The sequence below is a fragment of the Myotis daubentonii genome, chromosome X (genome assembly GCF_963259705.1).
Source record: "Myotis daubentonii chromosome X, mMyoDau2.1, whole genome shotgun sequence".
NCBI classification, from domain to species: Eukaryota; Metazoa; Chordata; class Mammalia; order Chiroptera; family Vespertilionidae; genus Myotis; species Myotis daubentonii.
The window spans coordinates 19144115-19161656 of NC_081861.1; the positions used below are offsets into that span (position 1 = coordinate 19144115).

The 17542-nt window shown below is 38.6% G+C and overlaps 1 pseudogene; it reads right to left on the reverse strand.

Annotated features, from left to right (window-relative positions):
* Positions 1–6383: 6383 nt before the first annotated feature.
* LOC132225264 (ATP-dependent RNA helicase DDX1-like) lies at positions 6384–8799 on the reverse strand (annotated as a pseudogene).
* Positions 8800–17542: the final 8743 nt, after the last annotated feature.

A 17542-nucleotide genomic window follows, 5' to 3' on the forward strand; every position in this document is an offset into this window, starting at 1 on the left:
CCAAACAAAAGTTTAAATAGAATTGAGTATTGAAGCATGCTTTGAGAATGCAATGATTCAGTGAAATCAGCCAGAACTTACCCCTTCTCACACCTGTTCCAATCCAGGTGACACATCTTTTCTTACTAATCACTTCCTATATCCCATACTCTTGTTTGGTGGCCCCAGACACTCATGCTTGCCCTTTTTCCAATCCTCATTACGACTATCACATTTCTCCACTACCAGTGCTGATCCACAAGGTTCATGTTGCAGGTCACCACTGAAGATCTGCAGAGAAAGGAGTGCTTGACTCTACTGCAAAGCTTTTTGGGGTATAGTTATTCTCCCATGATTTATTCTCATTCTTTTAGAAATATAAACATTTAGAAAAATAATTCTTAATGTATGAACATGGATTACTTACATCAGAGCTACCTGGGGCACTTGTTAAACCCTCGGATTCTTGGGCCCCAATCCCAGAATTCCTAAATAAAAATTTCCAGTCACCTCCCAAAGGAATTATGCTTTAAATCTATATGTCTTTTGCAGATGGCATATATCTCTTTCCAAGTTAAGGCTTTTTCACACCTATTTTAGAGGAGGGGGATCAAATTAGTACTATCCTTGTTCCTATTACTATAACCAGACCTTTACTCTTCCCATAATAATACCCTTGCTCCTTTGATATATATATCCATCTATATAGCTCATTTTCTCCCATCTCGTCACTTTTATCTACTGACTTGGTTACTCCTCTCTATTCCAAACTTTTTCCTGCATTCTGGAAAAGGTCTCCTTCCTATCTGGAACCTACCCAACAACCAGTTTCTCACTTTCTTAATCTTCCTGTTCTACAAAAAAAAAAAAAATTCCTTAACCTTCCACTATTAAAGTCACAAATTAAATATTGTCATGACTTAAATATGCTTAATTCTAATGTAATCAATTCAAACACTCTACTCACTAAAGAGATCAACTTGTATGCATATATGAATAACCCATGGATATAGACAATAGGGTGGTGAAGGCCTAGGGCGGAGGCACAGTAGATGTGGGCTAGAATAGATCAATGGGGGAACAGGGGGACATATGTAATACTTGCAACAATAAAATATTAAATAAATAAATAAGTTGGGGGAAAATAAAGTCACAACCTGAATATTGTCATGACCTGAATATGTGACATTCTAATGTAATCAATTCAAGCACTCTACTCACTAAACAAATTTCTCTCAGTGTAAATCTAGTTCTGCTATAAGCACATTGTCATTCCTCTCAAGTGGAAGCTGTTCATTCTTCCACAAACCCCCACCACTCAGATTTCGAATTGCGATCAATGTCCTACTAACTCAGCAATACTACTTTCAGAACATTATTACTCCAGCTTGTATTATTTTTTAAAAGTCCTGCTTTTTTGTGACTCATGCCCTCTGGCTAAGCCATCTTCTCCTACTTCTTGTTACTATATCCAAAAGTCTTCCCCCTCCACTCATTCATTCAAGGCAAGGTCATCTGTTTCACAGGCCTTCTATTTATCTCAAGCCTTGCTATCATACTATGTAACTTCTATGTCAGTGTAGATGAGTTGTTCTACAACTTGGTTCCTCAATTTTATGACATTCAATGTATTCCTTCTACAATGTACTTCAGCCAACTTGTACAATCACACACTTGGACCATCGCTCAGAAATATTATATCTTCAACTCATTACAATTTTTTTTACCATAATCTTCAGCTTGCTTATTTGTTTGTTCTTTTCATTATTTTTCTTTGAAATTATACTTCAAATTCTTAGTAATCCTTCAACTTTCTTTTTATTAGCATAATCCTTACCTTATATAGTTTATATAGTCTATAGTTTCAACTATGCTTCTAATCTCCCTTTCATCATAAAAATCTGACAATATCCTGGATAAACCTAAATTTTACTTCTGACCTTGCCATCAAACATTAAAAAGAAACAAAACTTGGCTGATGGTAATATTCTAAAATTAGTGGTTACTAGCCTCAACCAGGGTTCTCCCACTAGGTAGCAATCCTACTAAGATTTCTCTAATCACCTCGATCCCCTTTCTTTACAATGAATTCAAATCCTTCCCAATTTCCTGAAACATTCATTATCACAAATCCATCCCATATATATCTGAGCAGATGAATTCACCTTCTACAAGCATACCTACATCCATATCACTTTTTCTTTATTCTCTCCAGGTAGAATTGAAGAGGCATGCCTCCTTCCATCTAAATTATATCACTCAAATTGTACTTGCATTTTCACACTCTCCTAGCTTTTTATTGTTTTTGTATTTCAACTTTTCCACTTCTACCAAATTATTCTCATAAACAATTACATATTCTTAATTTTATCTGCTTTTATTTTTTTAATTTCCCTCTTGATATCACTGCTTCAGTCAGCTCTAATTCTTTTCTCCTTATGCTCAAACTTACCTTCTAAAAACTTGTCTGTACTCACTCTTTCAATGCACCTATCATTCACTCTTCAACCAAATCCAGTCTGAATTCTACTCTGCTACAATGCTACTGCTCAACAGAAGGTTGCTAATGAAATATATTTCACTAAATCCAATAGATATTTGTAGTCCTCAGCTACTGTTTCTCAATCACCCTCTAGTCAGTCGATTCTCCACTCCTTCCTTCTTGACTCTCTTCTTTTGACTTCTTTGACACCATATTATCCTGAAATCTTTCCCTACTTTACCTTTACATGTTATTCCTTATAGATCTTTCCTCTACTTTCTTCACTAACATGCTTCCTGCATGATATTATCAAACCGATGGTTTTAATCTTATAAATATTATGATGACTTAACATTTTTAAGTCCAATCAAAATCTCTCTCCTATACTACAGGCTTCCTATTGTACATTCCTATTGAGTTTTCTTAGTTCTTAGACACCATAATAAAATAGAATGTTTTTTCAGTAGCCTGAAACTTGTTCTGTTTTCGGTGCTCTCAGTCACAATAAAAGACAGAATGTTCTATAAAAGTAAAAATCATAGGCCTTATTTTAATTATTCTTTTCACTTTATCCTCATCATGTCCCAAAGATCTAGCACCCAACTAAATCTCCACTCTTATCCCAATGATTGTCATGTTTCTCATACACTACTGAAAATAATCTTCAACTTGGTCTCCATACAAGCATTCTTGCCTCCCTCTTGTTCCTTTTATGCACACCATGTATAATGACACTTAACTAATTCTGACCACATATATTTACATTTATAAAATAAATAAAACTATTTTATTCTATAGCCTATAAATGGGGATCTTTCACCAGAAATCTTTATCTGACTTATGGATAGACTGAGCTAGATGATCAGTTTCTGATTTTACTCTTTATTTAAATTAGAAAAGCCTAACTCACAATTATGGGGTATTGGTATTGGCAGCAAGTATTTCATGGCTTTTTCAGATTGATTGGGATATTAAGACAAATGAGGGCCCAGAAATTATGGAGACATGTCTCAGTAAAAACTATTATCAGTGCATCATTGGATGCAAAGTTGACAAGCACATTGCACTCAACAGCTGGAACGTTGGATATTTGAACTTGTGAGAGAATAGATCCCAATTCTAGTCTCTGGTTTCATTTGGCTCTGAAAAATATTCTACATGTTCTATTAAAGCATTAAATGTAGGTTTTAACTATGCTTAATGATATGTCATTGGTTTCTTTCTTCAATGAATTGAGGAAGATCTTTAGATTTTGGAAAAAAAAGCCAAATTCTTGGCAATCCATTTGTAAGCCATTTGCACTTAATACATTCTGATAGGTTACATTCCATAGTATTACAAGTACTAGTAATGATGCCTTGTCCATGAAATAAATCATAACTTTAGGCTGTTCAAGATACTGAATATATTGCTCTTCTTGTGTGAAGGCAAAATCTTATTTCATCTTTCCCTTATAAAAAAAAAACCAAACACCTCATATATGCATAGTTTTCCTCAAGAGCAAGGAAAAAGGGTTATTCTTTGACCATTTCTGAACATGGCATGCAAAAAAATTCACTCAAAGTCTATGATTTGATCAGTTTCACAATTTTCACTGGCTTAGCTTCAAGATGTCATAATGGTGTTCTGTGATTACCACAGTTTGTAGAATAACATTCACACGACACTTCTTTGTTTTCATAACAAACTGTGACCTGCTACACACAGAGCTGGTGCCCCTTCAGGGATAATATTCCTAGTGCATCTTTTCTAGTCTTAATATTGGGTTACTAAATTATCATTGACTAAGTGAGAATTTAAATTTTTCTTTTGTAGAATTGAATTTCAGTAATAAATAAAAGGAAATGTGATCTAGCATTTCTTCTAGATGCAGGTAGCTGATTCATACTTTAAGTCTTTGAGCATATTTAAATGAGCTATTTTATAGTTCTTATTGGGTAATTTCATCTTCTCAGTTCATTTCGAGCCAGTTATTATTGATTTTATTTCTTCTCTAACTTATGATTCACATTTTCCTGTTGTTTCCCATGTCTACTATTTTTATTGAATGGTATACATTGTAACTTTTAATTGCTAATTGTTTAGGTGTTTTATTTCTTTTAAGGAGTGTTGAAATCTATTTGAGGGGAAATTAAGTTACTTGTAGATAAACATGATCCTTTCAAGCCCTGTTCTTAAAAATTGCAACAGGTCTAGAGTGACTTTACTATGGTTAACTCTTCTGGATCTCTGCTAGATATTCTGGGTTTTCAAGGTGGTCTCTTCACTCTAGGTAGTAGCAATTGAAATGTCTTTGGGAGCTTTGTAAGCTCTGGAACATGGTCAGCTTATATCTATTTCCCCAGTGGGATTTTTTTTTTCTGGGAGCACAATTACCCTAAAGCAGTGGTTCTCAACCTTGGCTGCACATTAGAATCACCTGGGAATCTTTTTAAAATCCTGATTTCTGGGCCTCATCCTCCGGAAAATCTGTTTCTTTGTTACTAATGTTGTGGCCCCACCCCATAACAAAGAAAAAGAATTTCTGGAAAATGAGGCCCAGAAATCAGGATTTTAAAAAGATTCCCAGGTGATTCTAATGTGCAGCTAAGGTTGTGAACCACTGCCCTAGAGGTTCTTTTGTTTTTGTTTTTGTTCTTGTTTTTGTTTTTGTTTTTGTTTTTGTTTTTGCTTGGCTCCTTAAAAAGTTTCATGTCAAACATGCTCAGTGTAGCATTCATCAAAATACTTTTGCAGTCTCGTTCTTGCATAGCTCCTTATTCTCTAGTATTTCCCACAATTCTAGCTGCCTCAGTTTCCTTGAGCAACAATATCTGTCACCTCAATTCAACAAGGCCTCTAAGTATTTCTTGGGTTCCACTTCTGTGTAACAGGCTAGAAATTGCCTCCAGATAGAAATTTATGAACTCAACTTGTCTATTTCCTTTCTCTCAGGGCTCAAACTCCTGTGCTGTCTTTTACTCAAGTTTTGAAAACAATTAGTTCATATATTTTGCCCACTTTTCTAGTAATTTATAGATGGAGGGCAATTCTCATACCAGTTATTCTGTCATGAGAGACACCTGTAGCTGATTTAAACAACTTTCTTTAGTGTTAATTGTATCTCATTGTGCCTACTTCTCATGATGAGTATGATATTGAAAGACACTCATGTATTCTTTGTGTCTGATTTAATTTAAGTAACACATTTATCTTTATCCTTCTAGATCAGCGCTTCTCAACCTGATCACTTTGGGGTCGAAGGACCCTTTCACAAGGGTCGCCTAAGACCATAGGAAAACACATATATAATTACATATTGCTTTTGTGATTAATCACTATGCTTTAATTATGTTCAATTTGTAACAATGAAATTGGGGGTCACCAAAACATGAGGAACTGTATTAAAGGGTCGCGGCATTAGGAAGGTTGAGAACCACTGTTCTAGATAAATTTATGTCAAACCTGATTGGGAAAATATTGCTTTACCAATGAGGTCACTGTATTTTGTTTGAAAATAATAAAAAATAATTATCTGTAGCTTTAGGCTACAGGATAGCTAAATTTGTAACAGTGCATCTATAACTAGGTGAAAATTCACACCAATTGAATAAAATCTAACTTTTTGGATATTCATTTTCATTGTTTTCTAATTCCAGTTTTCCTTTTGGATGTTTTAGTAAACCCATCACGTTTGCATATTCATGTTTTCTTTCTTGAATTCACAGATATATATTCTCACTGGAGTCTTATTTTCTAGTTATGTTTGAAATGTTATTCTGAATCATACTATTTATATTACCATTTTCATTGTTACTTTTACATTGTACATTGTAGTTCACTGTTTACAGCCATTGATCCTTTGTGTGTGTGTGTGTGTGTGTGTGTGTGAGTGATGATTTGGGGATATATTTTATTTTATTTTATTTTTTAATTATTGTAATTTGAGTCATCACATTTATTACTTTCATTAGGTTGCCATTACATGAAGAATTCCTATGACTAATGTTCCATGTTTCTTGACATGCAAGAGTTAGCATTAATAGTTTAAGTGACTATAAACGCTGCTGCCTGGAAGCAGTACAACCGTTTTAGAGTTTTAGGACAACAGCCGCATCACTCAAGTCTTACCCGGGGTGTTAGAATCAGAAGGTTCTGAACAGCTGGTTAGGAAGGTAGCCAAAGTGCAGAAAAGACGTCTGTGCCTCCTTTTCAAGGGCAGCCAACTCGTGAACTGTAGGTGCCAAAACATCCACATGGCCTTTATAGTTTCCACCACCAGTTGCCCTTTTTTGCCCATAAGTAACTTGCCCATCAAATTCATCCACAGGTACCTTTATATCTGGCTCAACCTGAGAAATGGTACAGTTCAGGTGTTCTTCTACCTCAGAGAACAACTGCATCTCATTGTACCATATGGTGCAGCCGCCATCCTCCTTGAGCCTCGTGTTGTAACACCCCTTTCCAGGGCTGCTACATACATGGTACCACACCTTCTCTTTTTCTGCTGCCACCAGGGAAATGGACAGGCCCATCCTCAGCTCTGCCGACGCGGCTGATCCGGTGGACATAGTTCTGCTTCTCGTCAGGCAGGGTGACATTAATGACATAAGGAACACCATGGATATCAATTCCTCTGGCAGCCACATCTGTGCAAATCAAGAATCTTACATCTCCTTTCTTAAATCTTTCCAAGTTCTGCTTTCTCTCATGAGGCTTTCTGTCGCCATACAGACAAACACAGGGGAACTGGTGTCCCTTCTTATCAGGCCCTCTTCCTTGTTGCATAAAATACTGCTCCAAGTTGTCACAGTCGATTTTGGTTCTACAGAAAATAATTGCCTGGTCCATCTTGTGCTCCCTGATTGCCCGCACAGCATACTCCCCTTTCAGGATTTTAATAGCTTCAGACCACATCTCTGGACTGTTAGCAACAGGTCTTGTGTTATCTTTTGCATGTACTTCATCAGTTCTAATGTGGTTTTCCCCCAGCCTTTCCCAGAGTCTGTCAGCTTTGGGATTCACGGGGACAACCACGTGGTGCACGGTGTCTGGGACGGAATCTTCGCCTTTTAAATCAACCCACGTGGGAAAATGCATTATCTTTTCAGACATTTCTTTACATCAAAAGAATGCAAAGTAGCAGAGCAAACAATCACCTGCAGCCTTTTTCCATCGGAGGTGATCTGAGGGATCTGATTGTGCATCTTATTTATAAAATCCGAGTAGCCTTGAGAGAGAAGCCCGTCGGCTTCGTCTAGGACCAGGAACCTAACTTGGGACAAGTTCAGCTTCCCAGTGGACACCAGGTCATCCAGTCTCCCCAGAGTGCCGACAACTATATCCACCCCATTATCTAAAACAGAGAGCTGATCCTGGGATGCAACACCTCCAATGATCAAAAGCTCCCTTAATTTAGGATTATCAACATATTTCTTAAACTGCTTGACGTTGTTCAGAGTTTGTTCAGCTAACTCTTGGGAGGGTTCAACGATGAGAGGTTTGGGCACGTTGGGGAGGAACTTGGTCTGTGCCACCTGCGCATTACCTGTGTGCTGTGATTTGACAACGCAGCTGTCCGGCGCCTTGAACAGACCTACAAAACCATCTTTTGGTGTAAACTTAAATTCTTCTTCACCAAAGTTGAATTTTAGTTCAGCGTTCTTCAAAACACAGGCAGGAAAGAGGGCTTGGTTCTTCATATGTGGTGGTATTTCAAATGCCAAACCAAGGTCTTTTCCATTTTTGGAGAATTTGACGTGTCCTTTATCTATATCTAGGTAACACCCAATGGTATCATGCATAAAGAATTCCTCTCCATAGTTATCGAACTGTTTATTATGGGATTTCTTTCCTGTTCCACCAAAGCCAAATCCAAACTTGTCAGTACCTAAGTCTAAAGACGCCAGCATGGAAGAACACGCGACTCTGCACAGCCCCTGGTCATGACAGGACACTTCGTAGTAGTGCTTCCTTTTCCTGAGTCCTTTAGTAGCTCTACATCCATGCCACTCCTTCACTTCTCGGCTTTGACAGCAAAGACCATCGGACCCAATTGCAAAAGCAGATCCTCTGTCATATGGGTTCATTTGCCATTTGAAGCACCAGTTTTAATTGTTGTTTTCCCCTTTTGGCCTTCCTGTTGGTCTTTCAGAGTTTCATAAACTATCTGGATAACTGGAATGCTGAAAGCACCAGTTTTTCCACTTCCTGTTTCTGCACATCACCGCCTCCCAGGATAAGTGGGATGAATTCTTCCTGGATATCAGTTGGGAGAAGCCAATCCATCTCTTCCACAGCTTGCACGTTTCAGGCATAACACCCATCTCACAGAAGGCCGCCATCTTCTCGCGTCCTCCGCGGCCCGGCCTGCGCTCCCTCCCTCCGCACCTCCACGCTGATATGGGGATATATTTTAATGGATTATTTACAAGGAGAAGGCATGTATGGTGAACATTTAAAATAATATTAAAATGACATTTCTATTTACTTAAATCTTAAAAATAATCTATGCTGATAGATATGAGCAAGTAATTCTCTTGTTAGAAATATGAGTTGGAAGGGCTTATGGGATGCTGATGATAATGTGTATATTAATATGGACACCAGATAAATGGGTAAGTTTACTTAGTAAAAACTCATTGAACTGTTTTATTTTTTTTAGATTTTTTTTATTGATTAAGTTATTACAATGTGTCCTTATCCCCACATTACCCCCTACCTCCGCCCCCCACTCATGCCCTCACCCCCCTGTTGTCCGTGTCCTTCGGTTAGGCCTATATGCTTGCATATAAGTCCTTTGGTTGATCTCTCCGCCTTACCCCCACCCTTCCCTACCTTCCCTCCGAGGCCCGAGGGTCCAATCTATGCCTCTCTGTCTCTGGATCTGTCATTGAACTGTTTTAATATGTTTAGCATTTGTCCTTCTATTGTGTGTATGTTATAGATTGCAAAACCGTTTTGTTAATGACATGGAAGTCGAATGAGATTCAATGGAATCTTACAGTACATATGAAAACTTTAAGAATCCGATAATAATGAAATTTGAATGAGAATTTCTGTGAAATTAATCTTAGTTTTAAATTTTATTTCATTTATTTTTCCTTTAAAACCAACAAACCACTTGTGGAACTGTTAATACATACATAAGACCACTAATATTTCATGGACCCAAGATTGAATAATTCTGATTTAGAAAATGGGATTCAGATACTTTGCTTCCTGCTGATTATGCCTACTGCAGCAATAGGAGTTGAAGTATCTAAAGTAATTAACCACATTACTTAACCAAGAGAATGTCTCTTTTTTCAGGACTTATTCTGTGTTATATTCCAATTAAATTTTCTAGCATATATTAATTATGCAGATATCTTTTGTTTATAATTAAATTGAGAGTTAATCAATTTAATTTTTTCTATATTATTTCAAAATAATATAAGAATCTTGTTATATTTAAGAGATAAATAATAATAAGACCTTATAAAGAAAACATCTACTTTAATTGACCTTTTTTACCTCCAATCCTATTTTCATCCATGCATTTACCAAATGTATTAACCATCTAATATGTATCATATATTTTTCTAGGCACAGGGGAAACAGGCAGATATATTATATCATTATTTCATGATTTATCAACTTTAATACTGTCTACTGACACCAAGAGATAAAAGATAAGATTATAGCTCACTTACACTACACTGGCCTTGCATAAACAATTTGGGAGTTTCAGAGTTGAAGGAGGTTTTGGAGTTTCCACAATGCTGAGAGAGATTTTAGTGAAAACACTGCAGAAGAAAAAGTTAATTAATTTGATAATATAACAATAGACACTTTTCAAAACAAAATACATCAAGAAAAAAAATAGAGCCTGGCCAGCGTGGCTCCATGGTTGAGTGTTGACCTATGAACCAGGAGGTCATAGTTCGATTCCTGAGTTGTGGGCTCAATCCCCAGAGTGGGGCATGCAGGATGCAGCTGATCAATGATTTTCTCTCATCATTGATGTTTCTATCTTCCCCTCTCCCTTCCTCTCTGAAATTAATAAAAATATATTTATTAAGAAAAAGAAATGGAAAAAATCTCACATCATCAATGACCCATGAGACAACAAAAAGTAGCCTAACACATGTGAAATTGACATTCCAGAATAAAATAATAGAGGATTTGAAAAATTAAGGCTGAAATATTTCAAAATTTGATAAAAAGTATAATCCTAGAGGCCTACCTAGTAAGCTCAATAAAACCAAAGCAAGAGGATATAGAAAACAGGCCAAAGCACATCAGAATAAAAATGTTGCAAACCAGTGATAAAGGTAAAACCCTTAAAAATCACCAGCGGAAAAAGATGCATTAGGTATAGCACAATAAACATAAAAATGATTGTGAACTTGTCCTCCAAATCAATGCAAACTAGATACATTAGAGTGACATTTTAAAGTACTAAAAACATAAAATCCTCTCAACCTATAATTCTCTACTCAGTGAAAAATATCTTCCAAAAATGAAAACAAAATAGACTTTTTTCAGGAAAAAGAAACACTGAGGCAATTCATCTCCTTCAGACTAGCACTATAAAAAAATGTTGAAAGTATTCTGTAGACAAGAGGAAAATCATGCCAGATGAAAATATGGATCCATACAAAGGAATACAAAGCACTGAAAATGCTAAATATGTGGGTAAACAATTTTTATTTTTTCAAATTTGTTTAAAAAATACTTCAGAACAGGATGGCAGACTAGGAGGTCTCCCACTCATAACTCCCCATAGCAACAACAATTAGGCAGACATACACAGACAAAAGTGACATTTGGGGAGTTTTAGGATTCAGGTAAGAGCTTGTGAAACCCTGCAGGATCAAGCAGGACAATTTAGAGAAGGCAGGCCCATGCTCAGGTACCAATTGTAGTCTCAGCTTCAGACCCCAAAATTGCCCCATCCCTTGTGCATTCAGGTACAGACTCCTTTGGCCTTGGTCCTGCCGATAACGCCATCTGCCTAGGGACTCCCAAAATATTGTGAGATTTACCTCCAGGAACTCAACCAGGTTGGCACAGTAAATAACAGAAAATGCCCTGTGCTTCTGGCAGGTGGAAGTGGGAAGGAACCATTTTGGAATACACTAACACACTGTTATTCTTACAAAGGCTTTGCCTTCAGAACAATGTGGTTAAACAGAACCCAGCCTGCCAGGGTATTATCAGAGCCTAAATGTCCCAGGGAAAGGAAAATAACCAATTCCGGCCCATTCTAGCCAGTATCTCCCACCTAAGGAGGGAGAAAAGTTGAGGACCTCATGGAAAGTTCATCATCAAGAGCATAGACTCACTAAAAGGCTAAGAAGAAACCATAGGAATATGGAACACCTCCCTTCACCTCATGATTTCCAAGCCCTTGCATATCAAAGTGCATTTCTTCCTCACATATGAAGGATATCCGTAAGGGTAAAATTCTAAAATCTGAGAATATGTATTAACTACTGTAGATTGGATATCTTATAACAATCTGATATACTTCCTTTTAAAATTACCTGTAATTTTCATTTAGAAGCTTATCAGATTTTGTTTTTATCCATGAAATTCCCAAATGTCACCAAGAGTGCCATGGTAGTTGTTATTGTTGTTAATTCTGCATAGAGAATAAATGTATGCCTCTCCGAATAAGGAATGCAAATTCACCAAGATGGTCTAGCCATCAGCTCTAAGCAGGGGTCTAGTCAAGAGAGATAGCACAGGGCGTCTAGCATCAGGCATCCAGTATTGAACTATGGGACTGAGTTTTACCAGCTCCAGTCCTGGAGGGATTGAGTGAGGGCAAAGAAGAAACCTAATCTATAACCCTAAATAAATGTAAGATTGGAGTAGTTCAATGAAATAGGTGGACACAGCGAGCAAGTGGGGAGTTTATTAGAGGGAATGAGGGGATGGAGCCACAACTAGGGAAGATTAGGACTCAGCCTCCGCTGTCCTTGGGGTTGAATTTTATGCACAAAAACCGCAAGGGGCAGAGGCAGAGGGATGTAAGTGTTCTAGTCTGATTAGATGGAGTTCGTTGTCCTTCAGACCGATGAGTGCTATAGGCTATAAGTTGAGACTGTGGGCTGTAAGTGGCCCTTGTTACCATTGGCCTGCGGTCTCGCCCTCTGGTGTGGCTGCCTCCTATTGTGCTGGTGACCACAGGCTGTTCCAAGAAATGAGGATGGGGCCACTTTCTTGTTTGGGTCTTTCTAGTCCACCTGAGCCAAATGTCCTCTGCTGGCCTGTCAATAAACCCTGTGAGGCCAGTGGGAAAGGAAAAACGTCAGAAATATATAAACAGGGATTTAGAACATGGATCCAATTACTAAAACTGTAATATAAGACAACAGTGTGATGACCAGGGTTACCAGGTAGTCCCCGACATCCACCATCATTAAACAGGAAAGTGCCCTTTTAAGAATATAAATGTACCAAGACGGTCCAGCCATAATCAGGCATTAATGTTGAGTCAACCTGAGAAATAAGGCTAATACGATCCCATTTCCTGCAATCACTGAGGTTCAGATTTAATTAGTAGGTTCAATTAGAAGATAATTTCTATGTTTTTTTTTCCCCTTTATCCAAAATATATATGATTTAAGGTCATGTAAGTCAAGATCTCCACATGCACTTCAGTTTGAGCCTCCTCATTTTCCCACCAATAAAAGCTAAAGAAGTGATTAAAACAAACAAAGAAAAGAAAAAACAACAACAACAAAACTAAGCTGTGGGGAAAATTTGCCTGCACCTCATTCAACTCTTATGGGTAGACAAAATGGGACTGATCTCAGAGAGTCAGGGCATGTAATAATAAAATTAGCACACAGTGGGTCAGGGCAGAGATCACTAACTTATCTTAAGGTGAATCTAACCCCCAGGCTCTTATTCTTGACTGAAAATAATTAACACATATACCAAGGGAATTAGGCTTCCCCCCAATTTTAGAAAAGAGATTATCTCTGACACTGAGGCTGAATATCAGACACTGAACTTTAGTGAATTTACTAAAGCTATGCCTCTCAGCAGGGCTTCTCTTGGTAACACCAAAATACCAGGTTGTGCTTTCCATGAAAATTCATACACACACACACCTTCCTAAAACCCCTACTTGACACAAGAGCAGTATATTTTACCAACAATGACTCATAAATTCATAAATGTTAGCCTTTTTAATGTTTTTCTTTATTTTAGAGAGGAAGGGAGAGAAACAGATAGAAACATCAATTGGCTGCCTCCTGCACGCCTCTACAGGGGATCAAGCCTGCAACCCAGGCATGTACTGACAGGGAATCAAACCGGTGACCTCTTGGCTTATGGGCTGACACTCAACCACTGAGCCACATTGGCCAGGCACAGATGGTAGCTCCAAACTCACCCTTTGGACTGTTGTTTGCCAAGGCTGACATCTACAACTCTCTTAATCAAATGAGTTTAGTGAAGATAGAGTTTAGCTTTTGTTAAGCGCCCATTAGAATCATTGTCTGAAGTTTGTAGCTCATAGTTTTTCTTTAATTAAACTCTGCCTGCTCCATTCAGCTATTTAAATTACACAGAATGGGATGTTCTGTCAATGCTCTTAAGTATAATGTAAAAATTCCCTCACTTATTTCCATCTTTCACTCAACATTTTGGCTCTGTTAGCACAATGAGATGCAGGAAAATTAGGTTTCTTTCTTGTTGCTTCCTTAGCAATGTGAAGAGCTCAAGGCATGCAACGTATGAATAGAAAATAAACTATAAAGGAAGTTACTGTGTAAACATCCAGAGTCCTTACCTCTTGTCACCCATCATGTTTTAGAAATTCAGAGTTTTCTTGAAAAGGTTCAAGTGCTTCTACAAACCCTTCATTGAAAGCTAGCACTCATCTCTGAGAAGAATACACCTAAAATCAACAGAAGAGTGTATTCACTGAAGCTTTTGTCTGAAATAGCAGGCACTCAGCTTGCCTTCCCAGGTCCTTGTTACACTTCAGAGCCCCAAAGATAGTGACCTAGCAAACTGGAGAAAGGCTAGTGGGAAAAGTTGAAATCCAGTCCATGGCTTGGCTCAGTGGATAGAGCAGTGGCCTGTGGACTGAAGGGTCCCAGGTTCAATTCCAGTCAAGGGCACATGCCAGGGTTGTGGGCTCTATCCCCAGTAGGGGACATGCAAGAGGCAGCTGATCAATGATTCTCTCTCACCATTGATGTTTCTATCTCTCCCATCCTCTCTCTCTCTCTCTCTGAAATAAATAAAAATGTATTTTTTAAAAATAAAATAAAACAGGGGAGAGATCAACCAAAGGACTTATATGAAAGCATATAGGCCTAACCAATGGACATGGACAACAGGGGGGTGAGGGCATGAGCGGGGGGATAGGGGGTGATGTGGGGATAAGGACACATATGTAATATCTTAATCAATCTACACACTAATAAAAGACAAAGATGCTAATTGACCATACCTTTGCTATGCCCATCAGCCAATCAGAAATGTATGCAAATTAACCCAACAAAGATGGCCATGGCCATTAATTTGCATACTGCAGGCAGGACAGGACAACTCCATCTGCCACCTGCCCTGCTTCCCTCTGGGCCTCCTGTGTGCAATCTGGGGCGGCCAGGTGGGACAGCAGTGATCCTCTGCCTGCCTGGTGGCCATCTGGCCCTCCCTTGTGTGACCCGGGGTGGCCGGGAGGGAGAGCAGGGGAGAAGGCTGGAAGCCAGGCAGCGGAGATGGGAGGGAATGAGGCGGCTTCGCTCCCTTCTCCACTGCTTCGCTCCGGCCTCAGGAAGCCTTATTCTGGCAGGAATCTTCCTGCAATGGGCCTCTAGTATATATATATATATATATATATATATATATATATATATATATATATATATATATATATATATTAAAACAAGTAATTAAGGTAAGAAAAAGATCTTGCGCCAACAAGCCCTGGAGAAGCCACAGCCTTCACAATGAAGTGGAATTATTTTCAATGTGTTAAATTTGAGAGCAGCTAACTAAGCTTGAGCACAGGTATAGTGATGATAATTTGTGTTAAGCTCTCTCTACAAATCAACATAACAGATGTTCATGATTTTACCTTTTTTTTAAATCATTCCCCTTTCTGTCTTATCCTCTCCCCCTCTTCCTTTGTGTTTCCTGTCCATGACTTTCTGGATTTCCATCTTCTCTATGAGTCAGCCTCATCAATGACCAGAGGCACCAGGGCTAATTTAGTCTGTTTGGAGGCAATCAAACTAAAGTAGTCACTGATCCTTCTTTGAAGTTCTGCATGGCCCTCAGCACACCTGATTTCTCTGACTAAATGCTCTGTGGCAGTGGTTCTCAACCTTCTGGCCCTTTAAATACGGTTCCTCATGTTGTGACCCAACCATAAAATTATTTTTGTTGCTACTTCATAACTGTAATGTTGCTGCTGTTATGAATCATAATGTAAATATCTGATATGCAGGATGTTCTTAGGTGACCCCTGTGAAAGGGTCGTTCGACCGCCAAAGGGTCGCGACTCACAGGTTGAGAACCGCTGCTCTGTGGGAAAACATTAAGGAAGTATTCACGGGATACTCTAGAAATGCTCAAGTGCTCCATGTCCTGAGACTGGATCCTCTTTGTGATCTATTGTCAAATGGGAACCATGAATCCTTGATTTCTGAGCTGCTGCCCATGCTGGACAAAGATCTTAGTGGATATCCTGGTGCAAGAGCCTGAGATTCCAAGTCAGGATTGCTGAGTTTTCTTATTCCTGGTTCTGCCACCATCTCCCTGAAGGTAACTTTATACAAACCTCTTCCCCCTGGGTCTTAGCTTTCTCAATTTCTCTGAATTAAGGGAATTGACAGGGAAGGAAAGTAAGTTAAAACTTCCTCAACAACCACCATTTACTGGAAGTTATTGCTTGGGTCACCATGTTCAGAAGTAGTCTGTGTGTCCTTATTCAATGTTGTCACCATAGTCCATTCTAATTGCACTATATCACAATGACTAATTACAGTGCTTAAGAGCACCAGATCTGGAATCAAAGATTTCTGTACCCACTTACCAACTGTGTAACCATAAGCATGTTACTTAACTTCTCTAAGCCTCTCTCCTCACCTGTAAAATGAGGAAAATAATATTACCTACCTTCTAGAGTTGCTAGAATGAACACATTAGATAATTCATATAAAGCTCATAGCATAATACCTTACAGTTCATAAGCCCAAGGCAATTATCTGCATGACCTTGAGTTCACCTACAAGCCCATATAAATACAGGTAGGGCAAAATTATGTTTACAGTTGTGAGTATGCGAAACACAGAGCTTATTCTTGTATTATTCTTTATTAATTATTGTATTATTTTCCATAAAAAATGACTGTAAGCCTACTTTTGCCACACCAGTATATATCAGAGAATCTGCTATGGGCAGAGAATTGGGGAGTGGTGTTTTATTAGTTGCCATCTCTAGATAAAATGCTTCCTAAGGTGTTTTCCAGTTCTCTAGTTATGTTTCTGTGAATACAAAAACAGCACAGATTGAAGCTTAGTCAATTTTGCAGCACTTGTGATGGAATCTGTAGTAGGCATAAGTGGATGTTGACAGCTTTTCTTGATTGGCTGTTTCAGTTCAGTTTGTCATCCAGCTTTTGGAATTCTTTTACTTAGGCATGTCTCCACACTCAGGAAACAATTAGAACCAGGAGATAAAAAACAGACAATTTATGTTGAACTTGTAGATTATCTCTATACCAAACTGATTTATATCAATTGATTTATAATTAAACTGATTATATATTACTAGAAGCCCGATGCCCGAAATTCATGCACTGGAAGGGGGGCCTCAGCCTGGCCTGCACCCTCTCACAGTATGGGATCCTTCACTTCTTACTGCCTGCCTTCTCACTGCTCCTTACTGCTCGGCTCCCTGCTCCTTAGCACTGCCGTGGAGGCGGGAGAGGCTCCAGCCACTGCCACTGTGCTCCCTAGTGGTGAGCCTGGCTTCTGGCTGAGTGGTGCTCCCTCTGTGGAGTGCACTGACCACCAGAAGCAGGTTCTGCATTGAACGTCTGCCCTCTGGTGGTCAGTGCACATCACAGCGACCGGTCATTCTGGT